The following is an 18,935-nucleotide window of genomic DNA, read 5'->3' as shown; positions in this document are numbered from 1 at the left end:
TACGTTAAGTGTCCTTGTGTAGGATATATTGCCTTGTATAGGTTTTGTGAGTTACCTTGTGTAGGCACCTAAGGTTGTCTTGTATAGGTACCTTAGTTAACCTTATATAGGTTGTAAAAGTTTATGGTTAACCTAATTTAAAACCATGGCATAGTGAAATTCAATACACTCTAAGAGAGAGTGCATTTGTCCAGAGTGGAGTAGGCATGTAGCCAAACCAATATATATCACTGCATTTGAATGAATAATTGTGGATGTGTCTTTCTTGTTGTTTAATGCCATGCTTAATTTATGCATATTACATGTTTGATAAAATGTAGCAAAGATATATTTCACTATCCTGTTTATGATTATACATAATTGTAAATTAATCTTGCTTACTAGTGATTAAAATTTAATATTTTCATTAAGTAAGATTAACATTTTTAAAAGTCCTATTCACGCCCCTCTAGGATACTTAAACATAATTCCATACTTCAATTAGTGGTCTAGTTGCAATTTCAGTATCGGCCCATTTTGACGAGGCGTTTTGACCAAAAAAGCATTGTGGTATTCCCAAATGCCCTAAATATTAGAAGTGTTAAACAAATGTCCTACATAGTCACCTGACACCTCTTTTTTTAAAAGTTGAGATGAAATTACCAATAGCTACCTTTTGCGTTGAGCTAGTGTGTGATAACTGCGGGAGGGATTTTGATGGGTAAACATTGTGGGGCCCACTATGGTGTTTGTGAAAAATCCACACGGCTCGCATGTTTTGTCAAATCATTTTATGACATGAGTCGAAAAGTGAGGTAGATCCAAAGCTCAAGTGGATGGACCGAACATGATGATTTGGCCATTGAATCTGCCCATTTTGAGGATCCAACTGTTGATTGGGTTGGATTTGATGCCCTGACCATTAGATTAGCCCATTTTGATGATCTAACCATTGAATGGGGTGAATTTGATGCCCTGGCTATGGGCTCACCCATTTTCATTTCTCCTCTTGAGCGGTGGTCTAATTTCGTGTGTTTTGCTTCCATAGGATGGCAGGTGACTACCACGATCACACGCATGAGGCATCCTCGAGCCACGACCCTTGCTAGTATACTTTGGTGACTGGCAGCTTTCCCTTATGTACTTATTATATTTTTGTTTCATTTTAGCATTAACTTTGTGATGGTTGCTCTTTTGCAAGTAGACGAAGGGTCGCTCAGAATATGCCTACGGGGCATCTTGTAGCCAGGCCCACATTAATATATTCTGAATTGTCACTTGTTAGTTTGCTTCTCCATATCATATTTTTATATAAGTCCAAAATTGAGTAGATCCAAGACATGTGGACTACACAATGAGGATTAAATTCTTACTGTGGAAAATGTTTTAGGGGTTACAGAAGTTTTAGATGGAGCTGATATTTTTGTTTTCTCTTCATCCATGTCTTTGTAACTTTATGAATAGATTGGATAAAAAATTAACATCACGGTGGGCCCTAGAAAAGTTTCAATGGGGAGAATCATTATCACTGTTGCTTCTTGTGGTGTGGTCCAGTTGAGCCTTGGATTTGCCTCCTTTTTTGGATTATATCCTAAAATGATAAGGTGGATAAGACCCATACATCACGGTGGCCACTTAAAGCACCTGCATGTTCCCAGCTTGAGACGGGCAGGGGTAGGACGCAATCCGCGTTTGTTTCTGGGACACTTTTGTATGAGCAAGCTCTTTAGGGACTTGAGTATGAGTGTGTGGTGGCAAATCGACGCTACTACAATTGGTACACAGTGTACGACATGAGGATTGTTTTGTCGGACGTCCATCGAACGAGGAAGCGGATTAGCTAGTGTACCTCACACTAGTTATATAGCTGCTGTATTAACGTCAACAAGTTCTGTGGGTCTGATCATGAGGTATGTGTTATATCCAGATCATACATCCATTTGACAAGCTCATCTTAAGGCTTGAGACAAAAAATAATATAGATCTAACTATCAACTGGACCACACTGCAAAAAGCAGTGGGGGATTGAACGTTTACCATTGAAACCCTTTTTGGGGTCACAGAAGTTTTGGATCAATATGAAATTTATTTTTCCTCTTCATTAAGGTCTTTGTGACCTTATAAACAGATTGGATGGAAAATAAATGTTATGGTGGGCCCTACGAATTGTTTAACAAAACTTGTCAACGTCAATACAGCAGCTATATAGTTGGTGTGGTACACCAGCCAATCCGCTTCCATCGAATGAAGACAGGGCACTTATACGATGGAAGAGACATGTTGTTTCATCACATGCCAGAGGAACTCCCTGCTTGGGTGAGTGGCTCTCAAAGTTCCCACTTTTAGTTCCTTTTTTTTTGTGATGGAGCTTGTTCTTTTTTGGACTTCAATAGTAGCCAATGGTTGGCCTATTTGTGCTTGGATCCCTGGCTTGTTCATTGCCTGAACATATATATTTTTTGCACTTTTGATGGTTTATTATGAGTTTTGAGCTTTTCATGTTGTTTCCTGTTCATTTGTAGGCTGAATACTCTAAATATGCATAGTGTTTCTCGAGGCTTGAGGGATATATTCGCGTAAACCTTTGCCAATGACTTTTTGGCTTTGGCAGCTCTCGTTGGGAAGTGAATTGGCTAGTGTACCACACACCAACTATTTAGTTGGTGTAGCTGGTGTATATACGTGTCGTGGGAAGACGATTATCGACGCTCCTCATACACCAACTATATAGCTGATGTGTGGTACCCTAGCTAATCCGCTTCCGATTTGGCGGTGGCAAATTTTTCAGGTATAGTGCATTCTTCCATGATTCATCGGTTGTGAGTCCTGACATTATGCAGCTCTCCCAAGATGGTGGAGTACGAACCAATGTGAACTTTTTGCATAGATTCCACTGTCAATTTTCCATGAGCTGATTGTGTGTCAGATCACTCTTGAACCCTCGACAAGGCGGTCGATCTTGCCACATGGACCATCTGGACCGTCTGCTTGCCAAGGCCCCATGGTTGTGTGGCAGCAGTTTTCGCACCGTATCCATGTAGTCTGGCTGTATGTCTTACGTGTTGGAGAGACGCTTTCTGCCACCATTGGCTAGCCAAGAGTCGGCGGTTTGTGTATTATATATTTTCGGTGACATTCTCCTGTCTCCATTTCAACACTAGTTAGAGCCCCTTTTTTCATTTTTGTTTTTTTCCCACTTTATCTCTCTGCCTCCATTTTATACTAGTGGACCCCTATCATTTTAACGCAGCCATCGTCAGATCACCCATCGTCTTCCCATGATCCTTTTGCCCTGTCTCAGCTCCCACCTAATTCGATGATTGCTTTTATTTGTGCATGGTTAGATCGTGACATTCTTTTTGACTGAGCTGCTCTTTTTTGGTTGACTCCATTCCTCTTTGTTTGACTTGTTAGGCATATTTCGAGTGGGGGAATTTGACCGTACTGGCCTTGATGTATGGTTAAATTCCCTAAAGAGATTCAACCTTGAAAATATTCTAAAGGTGACCTTCTAACAAGCTTTGGAAAATATTTTGGACTAAAATGCCCTTGTCCTTGGTTCAGTAGTTGTACAATTTTTGAGTAAATAAGAAGTTACATCACATTTAATGCTAAGAAAGTGATGTGGACGGAAACCCTTTTTGGGCGTGGGCAAGGCCCAACTCGTGGGGCCCATATTGATGTATGTGTATAATCCATGTAGCCCATCCTTTTTGTCGTGTTATTTTAGGGCTAGGGCCCAAATATCAGCTTGATCTAGAGCTCATTTGGGCTACATAATAGAAAATAATGGTGACAGTGGCACCCACTATTGAAACTTTCCAAGCTCACTGTGATGTATGTTAGAAATGAACACTGCCCAAGTCAGAACTTTGTAGGCCTACGACGCACTGGCTGAAAAGGTGAATGGAACAAATCATCCCATTGTGGGCCTTAGGGAATGATACCAATGACTAGCCTTTTATTTGGTAGTAAAGGAAGTGAATATATAAGATGACAACTACGGCCCATATAATAGGACAACTACAACCTATATAACAGGATAACTACGACCCATGACAACCACGACCATATAACAGGACAACTACGACCCATATAACAGGACAACTACGACCCATGTAACAGGACAACTATGACCCATATAACAGGACAACTGCGACCCATATAACAGGACAAATGCGACCCATATAACATGAAAACTGCGATCCATACAACTGTGACCCATATAACAGGATAACTGCGACCCATATAACATGACAACTGTGACCCATCCAACTGCAACCCATATAACATGACAACTGCGACCCATATAACAAAACAACTGTGACCTATATAATAGGACAACTACAACCCGTATAATATGATAATTATGACCTATATAACAGGACAACTACAACCCATCTAACATGACAATCACGACCCACATAACATGATGTTTTCTTTTCTTTTTCTTTTTCTTTCTTCTTGTATATGTTTTTGTTTTCTACTATGTGAGGTCCACGAGTGAATAATCCTTTCCGTCTATTATGTTGGCCAGCTCTCTGTGGACCAAAGGAGTCCAATGTTGGATAGTTCTATCACATACACACATAACAATAGGCCTGAAAAAGTTCCAACGGGGGACTTTATTTTTCTCGGTGCGGTCCACTCAGGACTCGGATCTGTCTTATTTTTTGGCTCATAGCCTAAAATAATATGGAAAAGGTGGTGGATGACGTGGATTAAACATATATATTAAGGTGGGGTCCACATCACATGGCAACCTCGACCCTTATGAAGTCCGCACATCGTATTATAACCACGACCCATATAACATGATAACCACGACCAATATAACATGATAACCATGACTCATACAACAGGACAATTGCGACCCAAACAATTGCGACCCATATAACATGACAATTGTGACCCATATAATAGGATAACCGCGACCCATATAACATGACAATTGCGATACATACAACTGCAACCCATATAACAGGACAACTATGACCCATATAACATGACAATTGTGACCCATACAATTGCGACCCGTATATTAGGAGAACTACGACCCATATAACATGACAACTATGACTCATATAATAGGACAACCACGACCTCATATAACATGGTAAGGGTCATGGTTGTAATGTGGTGAGGGTTGTGGTTGTAATGTCGTAGGGGTCATGGTTGTCAGGTTGATGTAATTAATAACTTAATTATTTTTAAATAATATGAGTCGAGGCCCACAATGGGATGATTCGTTCCGTCCACCTTGTCGGCCAGCTCATCATGGAGTGAAAAAGTCCTAACTTAGACAATGTCTACTCCTAACAAACATCATAGTGAGCCTAGAAAGTTTCAACAATGGGTGCCAGTGTCACCATTATTTTCTATTATGTGGTCCACACGAGCACTGGATCAGGTTGATATTTGGGCCCTAACCATAAAATGACATGGCAAAAAGGATGGGCGGGATGGATTATATGCATACATCAATGTGGGGCCCACGAGTTGAGCCTTGCCCACGCCCAAAAAAAGGTTTCCGCCTACATCACTTTCTCAACATTAAAGATGATGTAACTTCTTTTTCACTAAAAAACCGTACAACTACTAAACCAAGGGCAACCGCATTTTGGTCCAATAGATTTTCCAAATCTGATGAGAAGGCCACCTTTGGAATATTTGGAAGGTTGAATTTCTTTAGGGAATTTGACCATACATCGAGGCCTATACGGTCAAATTCCCTTCAAGTGGTGCTTCACCGAGGCTCCATAACTACTCTGGTTCTGACCAAGGCGTTCCATGAGTTGATTGCGGCTCCTGAAGGTAGTGCCCGGGTTCTTCAAGGTTGAATAGCCTTTTTGCATAACGTGGTTTTTTTGTTATCTGGTTCCTCTTTCATTTATGTATTGTGCTATTGCTGACATTATCATATATTCGCAAGTCTAGCTATAGGAGCATTTACAGGTTACTCCGTGATGAGTTTTGCCCAGCTTTATGGGGAGGGCTTCAGGGCCACCTTACTGGCCAACCAGTCAGGTTTTGTTATGTTTACAACGCATTCCTACTGCCGCAGGTTCGAGGTGTTAGGGGACTGGGAGATGCATTGGTACGCACCATGAATGCTTCTTCTTCCGATTGTATTAACTCAAAAGTGGACCATATTGTCCATGTTCTGTTTGCGAGAGAGTTTTTCATATTATCTGATTCACTTCCTTTGACAATTCGGTTATACCCAAATGGTTCCCTTCTTCACGTATTCCGGGCTGGGGCATTTAGTGATACGCCTCTTTGACCGAGCTTTTAGCAGGGGGTTGTGTGTCATGTCGAGCAGTAGCTTGTCTGTCCGACCTACGGGTCGTATGATGGTGGCCTACCGATGGTGGCTAATCTTACAATGCTCTATGCGCCATCTTCTGGGTTAGCTGCTACATGGAGAGGAGGATGGCATTAGGATTCTAGAGTTACGACCGATTCCCCATATTTTAGGTTCTGATGTAACACCTTCCTTTACTTTGGTCGTTCGCGGTTCTGCAGCTGTTAAAGTGATTGCGACTCTTAATGGCTCTTATATTGAGCGGATAGCAGTTCGGTCGGAGCTGATCGAGAGTCAGGAGCAGACATTGCTTGAGGTGGGCAGAGAGAGGGATGTCCTGCAAGGGGGGGGAGAGAGAGAGAGAGAGAGAGAGAGAGAGAGAGAGAGAGCGAGGCATCAGGCAATTTTGTTTGCATGTTAGGTGGCGCGTGCTTTTCATTTAGATATCCTAGGGAATCTTGGCCCATTCGTTCCCCTCGAGGATCCTGACCAGAGAGAGAGAGAGAGAGAGAGAGAGAGAGAGAGAGCGAGGCATCAGGCAATTTTGTTTGCATGTTAGGTGGCGCGTGCTTTTCATTTAGATATCCTAGGGAATCTTGGCCCATTCGTTCCCCTCGAGGATCCTGACCCGTTAGATCCTAAGAGGAAACGTCCAAAGACAAACTGATGTTCTGAGTCGGGTGACTGTACAGTCTTTATTTGTATACATATGTACGTACTTTTTGGTTTGTTTACTTTTGAAAGAATCTTGCGCTTGTAGGTGAACAAATGAACGAAAGCTTTTGTGGTGTCTATCCTTTCTTTACGTGTACGTGGCTTATGCGTTTTGTGAACTGAAGGAATTAGATATTGGACTGCCAAGGTGTTGTTCCTCAGAGTTGACTCCGGAAGGTAAAAAGACCAGTATAAACTGGGGATATCTATCGTTGAAAATTCCTTGGCCAATGAGCTCCTTTCTCACCCGTACGCAGTGCCCTCTAAAGTTTTCATTATGTCCGAAATTTCCGTTATTGCTATTATTATTAGAGTGCGGATCCTCTGCCTCCCGGAGGCAGGAACTCCCTGCCTCCAGCGTTTTCATTGGTCAACGTCAGTACAAGTGCCATGTCATCAGATTTTTTAAATGTATTAAAAAGATACATTTAAAAAGAAGTGTAACGGAGACGTTAAACGGAAGCGGGGTTCGCGTGCTGAGTAAATCAGTAGGGTAAGCGTACTGAGTAAAGTATGTGGAGCCCACCGTCGTCATTCGTGCATTGTATCAACTCTATTCATCCCTTTTATCATCTAATTTTACGGTTTTACGATAAAAATTAATCATATCCAAAGATCAAGTGGACCACACCACTTGAAACAGTGTGAATTGAATTCTACTGTTGAAAATTTGTTGAGGCCCAGGAAGTTTTATATCAAGATGATATTTGTTTTTTCCATTCATCCATCTCTTTGTGATCTTATGAACAGTTTGGATGAAAAATAAACATCATTAGGGGCTTAGAAACATCTCAATGGTGAAAATCAATACTTCGATTGTTTCCTTTGGTATGGTCTACTTGAACTTTTGATATACTTCAGTTTGGGGCTCAACCCCTAAAATGATCTGAAAAAATGGATGGACGGCGTGGATAAACCACATGAATTCACTGTGGGCCCAAAAGAGTTTACTCAGTACGATAAGACTTGTACGCAATCTGATTTCACGTTAGAGATACGGATTTCCAACCAAAGCTTGTTGCAGTAAGATCGTGCGCAAGGATTCTGGATGGGCCCACTGTGATGTTTGTGATAAATCCAACCCATTTATCCATTTTTAGATATCATTTTAAGACATAATACCAAAACTAAGGTGTATACAAAACTCAAATGGGCCACACGAGAGGAATCAGTGGGGATTTAGTGTACACCATTGAAATATTTATATGGCCACAAAAGTTTTGCATCGATCTAATATTTTGGTGTTTTCACTTCATCCTAGTAAAAATGACCTTATAAACCGTTTGGATGGCATATAAACATCAAGACGCCTAGGAAGGCTTCAACTGTAGGAGTTTCTTTCTCCACTGTTTCATCTTGTATGGCCTAGTTGAGTTTTTTTATCATCCTAAGTTTTAGTTACATGTCTTAAAATGTGCTCTAAAAATGGATGAATGGATTGGAATTCTTATAAACATCATGGTGGACCCCACCATACATCCCGGTGCTGGAACTTCATGCAAAAGGCTTTCCCCGGTGAATCTGCGTCCATGGTTTCCATTGGAAACAGACTGGCTACTCCCCTGCTACTCGGTATTGCGTGGGCCCACCATGATATGTGTGTTTCATCCATGCCGTCCATTTATTTTTCTAGATCATTTTATGATCTGAGACCAAAAATGAGGTATAACCCAATCTCAAGTGGACCACATTACATGAAATAATGTTGAATGAACGTTGACCATTAAAATCTTTTTGGGGCCATAAAAGTTTTGGATCAAGCTTTTCCCTTTATTTAGGTCTTTATGACCAAACCACTAGATTGGATGTCAAATAAACAACATGGTAGGCCTTAGGAGGACTTTAATGATGGATATCCAATCACCATTGTTTTCGTGTGGTGTGGTCCATATGAGATTTATATCCCTCTCATTTTTGGGGTCAACCCCTAAAATTATATGTAAAAATATATTAACGGAATGGATGAAACACATACGTCATGGTGGGGCCTACAGAGTACCGACCACCACCACCACCGGACTAGTGGTGGGGAGTAGCCAATCCGCTTTCATTTCCATTTGGGATTCAGTGCCACATTGAGCAGTGAGACTCGCTACTGAAGTGATGTCACCTATTTATATGGGTCCCACTATAATGTATGTTTTGTATCCACACCGTCCATCCACTTGGAGAGATCATTTTAGGGCATGAGCCAAAGAATGAATTAGATCCAAAACTCGAGTGGACCCCACTATAGAAAATAGTGAAGAGAGTCATGCCCACCATTTATTACGACTGAATCCAATCCAAACCTCGTCACTTTGTACTACAACCCCATCACTTTATGTACTGAACCCTGTCACTTAGTGTTGCAACCTCGTCACTTTGTCTAGTGAACCCCGTCACTTTGTACTGCAACCCCGCCACTTTGTCTACTGAACCCCGTCACTTTGTACTGCAACCCCGTTAGTTCTAGACAAAGTGACGGGGTTGTAGCACAAATTGACAGGATTGCAGTACAAAGTGATGGGATTTAGTAGACAAAGTGATGGGGTTGCAGTACAAAGTGACGAGGTTCACTAGACAAAGTGACGAGGTTGCAACACTAAGTGACAAGGTTCAGTAGATAAAGTGACAGGGTTGCAGTACAAAGTGACGGAGTTCAGTAGACAAAGTGACAAGGTTTGGATTGGATTCAGTCGTAATAAATGGTGGGCGTGACTCTTTCCACTATTTTCTGTGGTGGGGTCTACTCGAGTTTTGGATCTGATTCATTCTTTGGCTCATGCCCTAAAATGATCTCTCCAAATGGATGGACTGTGTGGATACAAAACATACATCATAGTGAGACCCATATAAATAGGTGACATCACTTTAGTAGCATGTCTCACTGCTCAATGTGGCACTGAATCCCAAATGGAAATGAAAGCGGATTGGCTACTCCCCCCACCACTAGCCTGGTGGTGGTGGTGGTCGATACTCTGTGGGCCCCACCATGATGTATGTGTTTCATCCATTTTATTAATCTATTTTCACATATAATTTTAGGGGTTGACCCAAAAAATGAGAGGGATATAAATCTCATATGGACCACACCACAGGAAAACAATGGTGATTGGATATCCATCATTAAGTCCTCCTAAGGCCTACCGTGCTGTTTATTTGACATCCAATCTGGTGGTTTGGTCATAAAGACCCAGATGAAGGGAAAAGCTTGATCCAAAACTTTTATGGCCCCCAAAAAGCTTTTAATGGTCAACGTTCGTTCAACACTATTTCATGTAATGTGGTCCACTTGAGATTGGGTTATACCTCATTTTTTTATCTCAGATCATAAAATGATCTAGAAAAATAAATGGATGGAATGGATGAAACACACACATCATGGTGGGCACACATAGTACCAAGTGGCAGGGGAGTAGCCAATTCGTTTCCAATGGAAACCGTGGACGCGGATTCACGGGGGAAAGCCTTTTGCATGAAGTTCCAGCACTGGGATGTATGGTGGGGTCCACCATGATGTTTATAAGAATTATAATTCATTCATCCATTTTTAGAGCTCAATTTGAGACATGTAACAAAAAATTAGGATGATCAAAAACTCAACTGGGCCATATAAGATGAAACAGTGGAGAAAGAAATTCCTACAATTGAAGCCTTCCTAGGCGTCTTGATGTTTATATGCCATCCAAACTGTTTATAAGGTCATTTTTATTAGGATGAAGTGAAAACACCAAAATAGCAGACCGATGCAAAACTTTTGTGGCCATATAAATATTTCAACGATGGACACTAAATCCCCACTGTTTCCTCTCGTGTGGCCCATTTGAGTTTTGTATACACCTTAGTTTTGGTATTATGTCTTAAAATGAGATCTAAAAATGGATGAACAGGTTAGATTTATCACAAACATCACAGTGGGCCCATCCAGAATCCTTACGCACGATCTTACTGTAAAAGGCTTGGCAGGAAATCCGCATCTCTAATGTGAAATTGGATTGCGTAGGAGTCTTATCGTACTGAGTAAACTCTGTTGGGCCCACTGTGAATTCATGTGGTTTATCCATGCCGTCCATCCTTTTTTTTCATATCATTTTAGGGGTTGAGCCCATAACTGAAGTATATCAAAAGCTCAAGTAGACCATAGCAAAGGAAACAGTGGAAGTATTGATTTTCACCATTGAAATGTTTCTAAGCCCCCAATGAAGTTTATTTTTCATCCAAACTATTCATAAGATCACAAAGACATAGATGAATAGAAAAAACAAATATCATCTTGATATAAAACTTCTGTGGGCCCCCAACAACTTTTCAACGATAGAATTCAGTTCACATTGTTTCGGGTGGTGTGGTCCACTTGATCTTTCGATATGATTAATTTTTGTTGTAACACCCTAAAATTAGATGATAAAAGAGATGAATGGAGTTGATACAATGCACGAATGATGACGGTGGGCTCCACAGACTTTACTCAGTACGTTTACCCTGCTGAGTTACTCAGCACGCAAAACGCTTCCGTTTAACGTCTCCGTTATACTTCTTATTAAATGTATTTTTTAATATATTTAAAAAATATGATGACGCGGCACTTATAGTGACGTTGACCAATGAAAACGTTGGAGGCAGGGAGTTCCTGCCTCGGGGAGGCAGAGGATCTGCACTCTTATTATTATTATTTTCAGCAGTGCCTTTTTAGGTTTTCACCATCCCCTTGTATTTAATCTTACCTGCCCCTTGTTAGCTTTCACCTTTTTGTACATCATTTTGATTTTTCACCAAGTCTTCTATATATTCATTGTTTTTACTTGGGACGCTTTTGCAGGTTTTTGCCTCGCCTATATTATAAGGATACGATTCTTCTCCTCTCTTTTTTCTTTTTCTTGTTGTTCCATCATTGTCGTCCAATAGGGTTGTTCTTTGGGATTGTAAGCTTGGGATTTCATGTTCTAATGTGGGGGTTTTTCTTTTAAGGAGAGATGAATTTCGATGGGTTCTAGCTCTTTTGCTTTTCCCTTATACCCCCTTATTGTTTTTTGAAGCTTGGGCGAATTCAATTTTTTTATTTTTATTTTTTTATCGAAGACTAGACAAGTGGAGGTGGGTAGGGATCCTTTCTCAGAATAGTGATCTTTAGCTTGCCTACTATTTGAAGTGAATTTTGATATGGTCAGCATTGATAGGCTTAGGAAGGTCTTCGCCCTTAATATTGGTGAGATGGAGTGCACCTTCTCGGAGTTCTCGAACAACGAACCAGCCTTCGCAGATGAGCTTGAATTTACCCCTGGAGTTAGGCAGGTGAGGAAGCAAGATTTTCTTCATCATGAGGTCTCCCACTCTAAATGTCCTTATGTGCACCCGCTTATTATAGGCTCGAGCTATTCTTTGTTTTATAAGTCTGGGAGTGACATTGTAATAGTTCGAGATTTTAGCTCTTGTGGACAACACGAAAAAACCAAACTCTAGAGTATAATAAGAATATGTCAGAGTATAAATACTCTGCATATTTGTTACAATATTATAAATTCATGTTTTCATGGCAATTGTAGCATAAATGATGAGAAAAAATAAATCTCATTCCATTATATAACTGCTTTAAGTTTCATTTACTATCATTACATCAAAATAGTACATACTCAATCCTTTCATGGGACTCATTTCAAATTCAAATTTTTGATAAATTACTATTAAGAAAGCAAAATAAATAAAAGAAGAAGAATTTTGTACAAGATGTCTTAACTTCATCATCTGCCACCATCATCATCGGCCATCATAATTCTCACCTTGAAGCTCTGGTTCATTATTTAGATCATCACATATACAGTCTAAGGTTGTTTTTCCATCAAGAAGAATAAGTTTCCTAGGTTTAACTCAGTGATAACATCCCTCCAAGATTATCACAACAATAACATATTTAGTTCATAATTAATAAGCTTAAACAGAAATTGCACATGGTGTAGGATACCACAATTATGGCCGAAAGCTTGACAGAGTTATAGAATGAAATCAATGTCCTAAAGTGGGGGTGATTAGGACTAAATAATTTTTTTTTTTTTTTTTTTTTTTTTTTTTTGTCAATTGAAGCACAAATTTCTAACTTAAATTGTAAGTGCTATATTGTATAACACAACCATGCCTTTGTTTGTCAAATTTTGTTTAGACAAAATATCTTATGGAGTGGTCTGTCTAATGTGGATCAAGATGGAAAGTTCAAGACCTCACTTCAAGTCAAGATAGTTTAAAATCTATTTAGTTCAAGACTCTACTGAAGTTCAAGTCATGAAATAGATCGAGATGGAAAGTTAAAGCTTTACTAAGTTCAAGATGAGTGAGTTCAAGTTCTTCTACACTTCGACTAGAAGATCAAGCTCTATCTTCAACTACAAGTTCTATTGAAGAATTAAGTAGAAGAACAAGTTCGGTTCAATCATCTCATCTACTTCAATGTTCAGTCTTTTTATGTATAACAGACCTTAGAAAGACCTTGGGCTTAGGTTCTTTCAAGATACAAACTTATATGAGTTTTTATACTTATATTAGGATATATTTCGACTAGTTTAGGCTTAGGTTCGACTAGTCGAAGCTATAGCTCGACCAGTATAAGAAATCTTTGACCAGTTCAAGTTTAAACTTAGAAAAACGGATTTTACCGTTACTTTTTTGACCAGTCGAGCAGGCTACTTGACCAGTTAAAGAGAAGCCTTCGACCAGTCGAGGGTTCCTTGACTCGAAGTCTAGTAACTAAAATCAGGCACCCTCGACCAGTTGAAGCCCATGCTCAACTAGTCGAATAGGGCCCTTGACCAGTCGAGTAGGGCCTTCAACTAGTCAAAGTTTTGTTTTATCCGATCATGCTTAAAATTGAAAATTTGTTAGACCTTAGATGAGTTGAAGAATGTCTTAGACTAGTCGAAGCAACAACATTTTAACCTATAAATAGATGCATTCTCTCAATCTGAAATTGTCAATTCTAGCTAATAAAAGCTTTCATCGAGAGAGAGAAGTCTCTATTATTGTTAAGCTATTGCATGATATTTTTAATATTTCTTTAATAGCTTTTTTGTTATAATTCCTAGATCTTCTATTTTATGAATCTTATTCTATAAAGAGAGCAGATACTCTTCTTTGACATCTTAAGGAATTCAAATAAGTAGTCATTGGTTTGAATCTATTTAAAATTAATCTATAACCTAGAACCCTTGTTTATATAACTGGACATTGAACAATCTACTTCAAGAGAAGCGATTCTATAGGATACATCAAGATATACGTCTTCAAGGTGAATACAAGTATATTATATCTTTTGTTTTTTGGTTTTATTAAGATAACCAGAAAATCTCATTTGTTGGTTTATCTGAGATAGCCATAAAATCTCAGTGAGGGTTTTTTTTTATTTTTTATTTTTTTTTATTTTTTCTGATAACCCTTTAAAATCACAATTGTATCAGGTTTTAAGTTGACCCTGTGAAAACCTTCTTTATAGTGAAAGCCAATATCACGTGGATAGTGATTATTATGAGTGAAGTAGGTGTGGTTGTTTGTGAACAGTTGTTGTATACACCGATCCATTATAGCTTTTGGTGTTGTAGTGAATGTTTAGTTTTTGCATTTGTGGAGAATGGTTGTAATTTTATTTATGTATAAGTGGTGAATATTCGTAATAGATAGCATTATTTTCTCTTGCTTAGTTTGAGATCTTGATCGTTACGATCTTCATGAAATAAGGTTGTCCTACCTAAACTTTGTTTTGGGTGTAGGCTATCCTACGAACTAGTTTGAATCAACGATTAAGTTTTCTAATTTATTTATTATTTCAACACTTCAAATTTTATTTGGCATGGTCCTATTCACCCCCCTCTAGGATTGTATATCTCTCCTTTTTTATAAACTAATTTCCAATTAAATTAAGTAAGGCAAATTAACACTAAGGCTTCTAAGCCAATGGTAGGTTCAATCACATAGGCTGTAAAGGATATTCCAATTTAAGCAAATAGCTTTTAAATATGATTGTGTATATGCATGTGTGTGTGGGATGTGTAACTATCAACTCCTAGCATTCATTTAACCATGTATACATATAATTCACTAGTCAATCACATACGCATAATTAAACGAGTGCTAAAATGACAATCTTAAACAAAAGCATGTATAGTAGTTCAATTTTCCTACTCCATTCCTAGTGGACACACTCAACCTATGAGTGTATCAGATTTCACTATTGAAGGTTTTAAATTAGGTTCACCTCTAACCTTTACAACCCTTCACAAGGACTTAATGTACACTCCCACTAGAAGCTCCCATAAGATACTTTAGTTAATTTTCCATAGGCTAATTGATAACCTCGATCCTAATATAAGGAACTACGTTTACCCCCATTGGAGGCTCCCATGGAGATTAACACATACACACTCATGTCCGGTGAATTCAGACCTAAAAAGAGCCCAGGTCCTACAAAAAACCTAATGAGTTTGGGTCATAAACTCTTATCCTCAATCCTAAACAAGAAAAGAGAGTATGGACTCACTAAATGACACTTACTTGACGAATTGAGACCCTTTGATGTGTCGTGCTTAAGTTATTTTTTTAATGCTTTCCCATTCTTGACTTAGTTCATCAATTGCTCCCCTGATCATTGGTGTTGATGCGTTGTCGATGCTTCAACTCTACACTACCCTCCAATTTTTTTTTAAATGAAGAATTTTTTAAGGGAAACCCTACCCCTAACCTAAATTCTACATTGTCATTAAGTAGATGAAAAGTACTTAAAAGGCAACAGACAGATACGCTAGTGCAAACTTCATATCAATTGATATTTTGATAACTAAACTAAACTAAGTAAATAAATCTTAAGAAAGCAAGTAAAGCTCCCAATCATAAACTATTAATCATCTAAAGGCATCAACTCTTCCTCTGGCAAGTATCTCAACAAATTTCTCATTAAGCTTTTTAACAAGATCATCCCAAAGCCATTTTTAAAGTAAGCTTGGATGTCCTAGACCATGATCGCCAGAGAAATTTGTACACCTCATTAAAAATTATTATTTTTTATTGTTGTGAGGTGTCCAAAGAATATGCGATTCACCCGTGGTAGAATTTTTTTTAATATTAGTGTACCACGGTGAATAAGAGACTTCGAATAGTTAAATTTAAGTAAAGTTCTTGGCTAGCATAATCTCCATAAACATTAAAGTTTTAGGCTTCAGTTCAAAATTTAGCTCCTCCACCCTTATTGATAAACATTCAGAATTAGTGGAAAGAGGCACTTTAGAATAATTTCCTTGTCAGTCAGTGTTTAGGAACCGGGACATAATCCCTCAAGGCATTCACTATATCTCTAATTATACGATCGTATAAATCTGTAAAGTGTGCCATACATACTTTTAGAGGTTCAGGTTTTTCTGTCGGGAGAGGTTCATCATCCACAAATGTATCAATCAAATTAACCTCGTGGATCACATCATTATCCTCTTGTGGCTTATGTAAATTAAACATGTTTAGCTTTAAGGTCATATTCTTAAAGGATATTTTCATGATCCCATTCCAATAATTGATTATGGCATCAGCAGTAGAACTCAGGAATGGTTGGGCTAGAATAACAAGGCTTTGAGTGTAAGTGCAAAGGTTTGTCAATTACATGTATCATGCGTTATCAAGTCCAAATGAGCCCTATGGATAATCAAAGAATTAAGATGACCTGAAGATTTGCCGAATTCAAAGTGCAAAGAAAGGTTGAATGGTTGTGCGATGGTACATAACCTCAAAACCTTATACCCTTAGCCTTTTCTTGACTCAAAAACTCAAAATGAAGATGTCTCAAAATCCTATAGGAAAACTTTAGGAACCTATCTACCAAAGCATAAGATAGAATGATGAGAAAATAACTGAACTTCAGGCACGTTCGATCACACCAACCTCTGGTTTGATTGAAATGGACCAAAATAAGAAAATAAACAAACTTGTTAATTTGGCTGTAACCAAGTTACATATTCATTCTGATCGATGAACCTTCGGTCCGACTGAAGGTGATACTTGGTCCCACCTAACATTGCAAAAAAGAGGCAACAAGGAATATACTAATTTGGCTGCAACTAATTAACAAGTTCAATCCAACCGAATCCACCTTCAATCTGACTGAAGGTGATGCTCGGTCCCACCTAACTTCACGAAAAAGGGACAACAAGTAAACTGTCAAATTTGGCTACAACCAAATATAAATTTGGTTTGACCAAAGTATACATTTGGTGCGACTGAAGGATAAATTCAGTCCGATTGAAGGGGCTAAAAATTGTCCAGTGGCCAAAGAAGTTTTTTTATGCCTATTTCAGTGCGACTGAAGGTAAATTTGGTCCGATCAACAACTAGCCATTTTATACCATTTTCACCTCACTACTAGAAAACTGGGAAAAGGCTATGGATAAAAACTATAGCTAAAGGCCTATGACTATGGTTAAAGTCCGTAGCATGACCGTAGCCATTGGTGCTGTAGCCATAGGTCTTAAAGCTGTAGCTACAGATTTAATCTGTAGCCATAGAAGCAATAGATACGGATTAAATCCGTAGTAATATTTTTGTAGCTCTAAAGTATATTCAGCTATGGATTATATCTGTAGCAAAAAATACAATGAGAACTATAACAATAGGCCGAAATTAGCAACAGCCGCGGTTTCCAGATAAATAGTGTGAGACCCGACCCGAGTTCGCATGTGTGCATGTGTGTGTGTGAGTATGCATTCCGTCCATCTTGATCCCGCGGTCCTACCGGTCGAATCCCGGCGACCCGTGACCCTTGGATAGTGTTTGCGGTCATCCGTGAGCCCAGTCATGAAGACCCGACTCGGATCGAGTTGAGACCTATACCATTGTGACCGCATCGTCGTTGCGATTCCAACGACGCGTCTTGTGCATTCATCCGACTTATAGATCAAAAGTTGTGAGCATTTCATCATGTGGCCCACTTTTTGTACAAAAGCATATGGACCACTCTCAGGCACAAGTTCCCATGCACACCACCCACACACACTACAATTCTCATGGAATAAACACTACCCATCCTAAACACTACCCACACCTAACCTACCCTAGCAAGCATTGTTTGTATCACCATAGGTCATGATTTCTTTCTCTAACCAAGGAGGGAGAGTAATGATGACTCCACTACAACCTTCCCTTCCTCTCTCTCCTCCTTCATTCTCTCATTTTCCTCTTCCATGGAAGAATTTCCAGCCCTCCCTCTCCCAATTTCCAGCAACTTTCCCTTCCTTTCTTCCTCCATCTAGCCACCACAAATTAATCTTGACCATTGAACCTTTAAGCTTGGAGCTTGGAGTACCTAGTGTTGGTGGTAGCTTGAAGATTCAAGGTGGGTGATTATAATTGTTGATCTTATTTTCTACCCTTTGATCTTTTTTTCTTTCTAGATGGATCATATGGGACCCACCAATCCATGGTGGGGATCTCATTTGATCCCATGGATGTGGCCCTTTGGCCCATCCTACATGCATGTCATGATCCATGATGGGGCCATTCTCCATGGACCCCATCATGATGTATTTTATAATCCACTCCATCTTAAGGTCATCTAGACCCTAAGGATCATGTTGGGATGGCATCCCAACCATCCATAACAATTATATATCATGCATGTAGTGATTTTATGTTGCATGTAAAATCAATGTAGTTGTATGGGTATGATTCACTCTTGGGAAGGCCCACTAGTGGCGGGGCCCTACCCCCATGGCCGGATTACTCTCTTTCCTTCTTTTCTTTCTTTGATGTGTGGATGATAGTGTGTGTGTGGCCCATTTATAGTGGGCCTTGGATGTCCCAAAATAAATAAAAATAAAAATCCAGCAAGGTGGGATGCTCTTATCACCTAACTCCATGATCATCGGACACCTTAATCAAATGCATGCAAGTGTCCTAGTTCTAGTATGTGATCTGGACTTATGTGGGGCCCACTAAG

Source organism: Magnolia sinica, chromosome 9, assembly GCF_029962835.1.
Source record: "Magnolia sinica isolate HGM2019 chromosome 9, MsV1, whole genome shotgun sequence".
Taxonomy (NCBI): domain Eukaryota; kingdom Viridiplantae; phylum Streptophyta; class Magnoliopsida; order Magnoliales; family Magnoliaceae; genus Magnolia; species Magnolia sinica.
Note: the sequence above shows the minus strand (reverse complement) of the source record.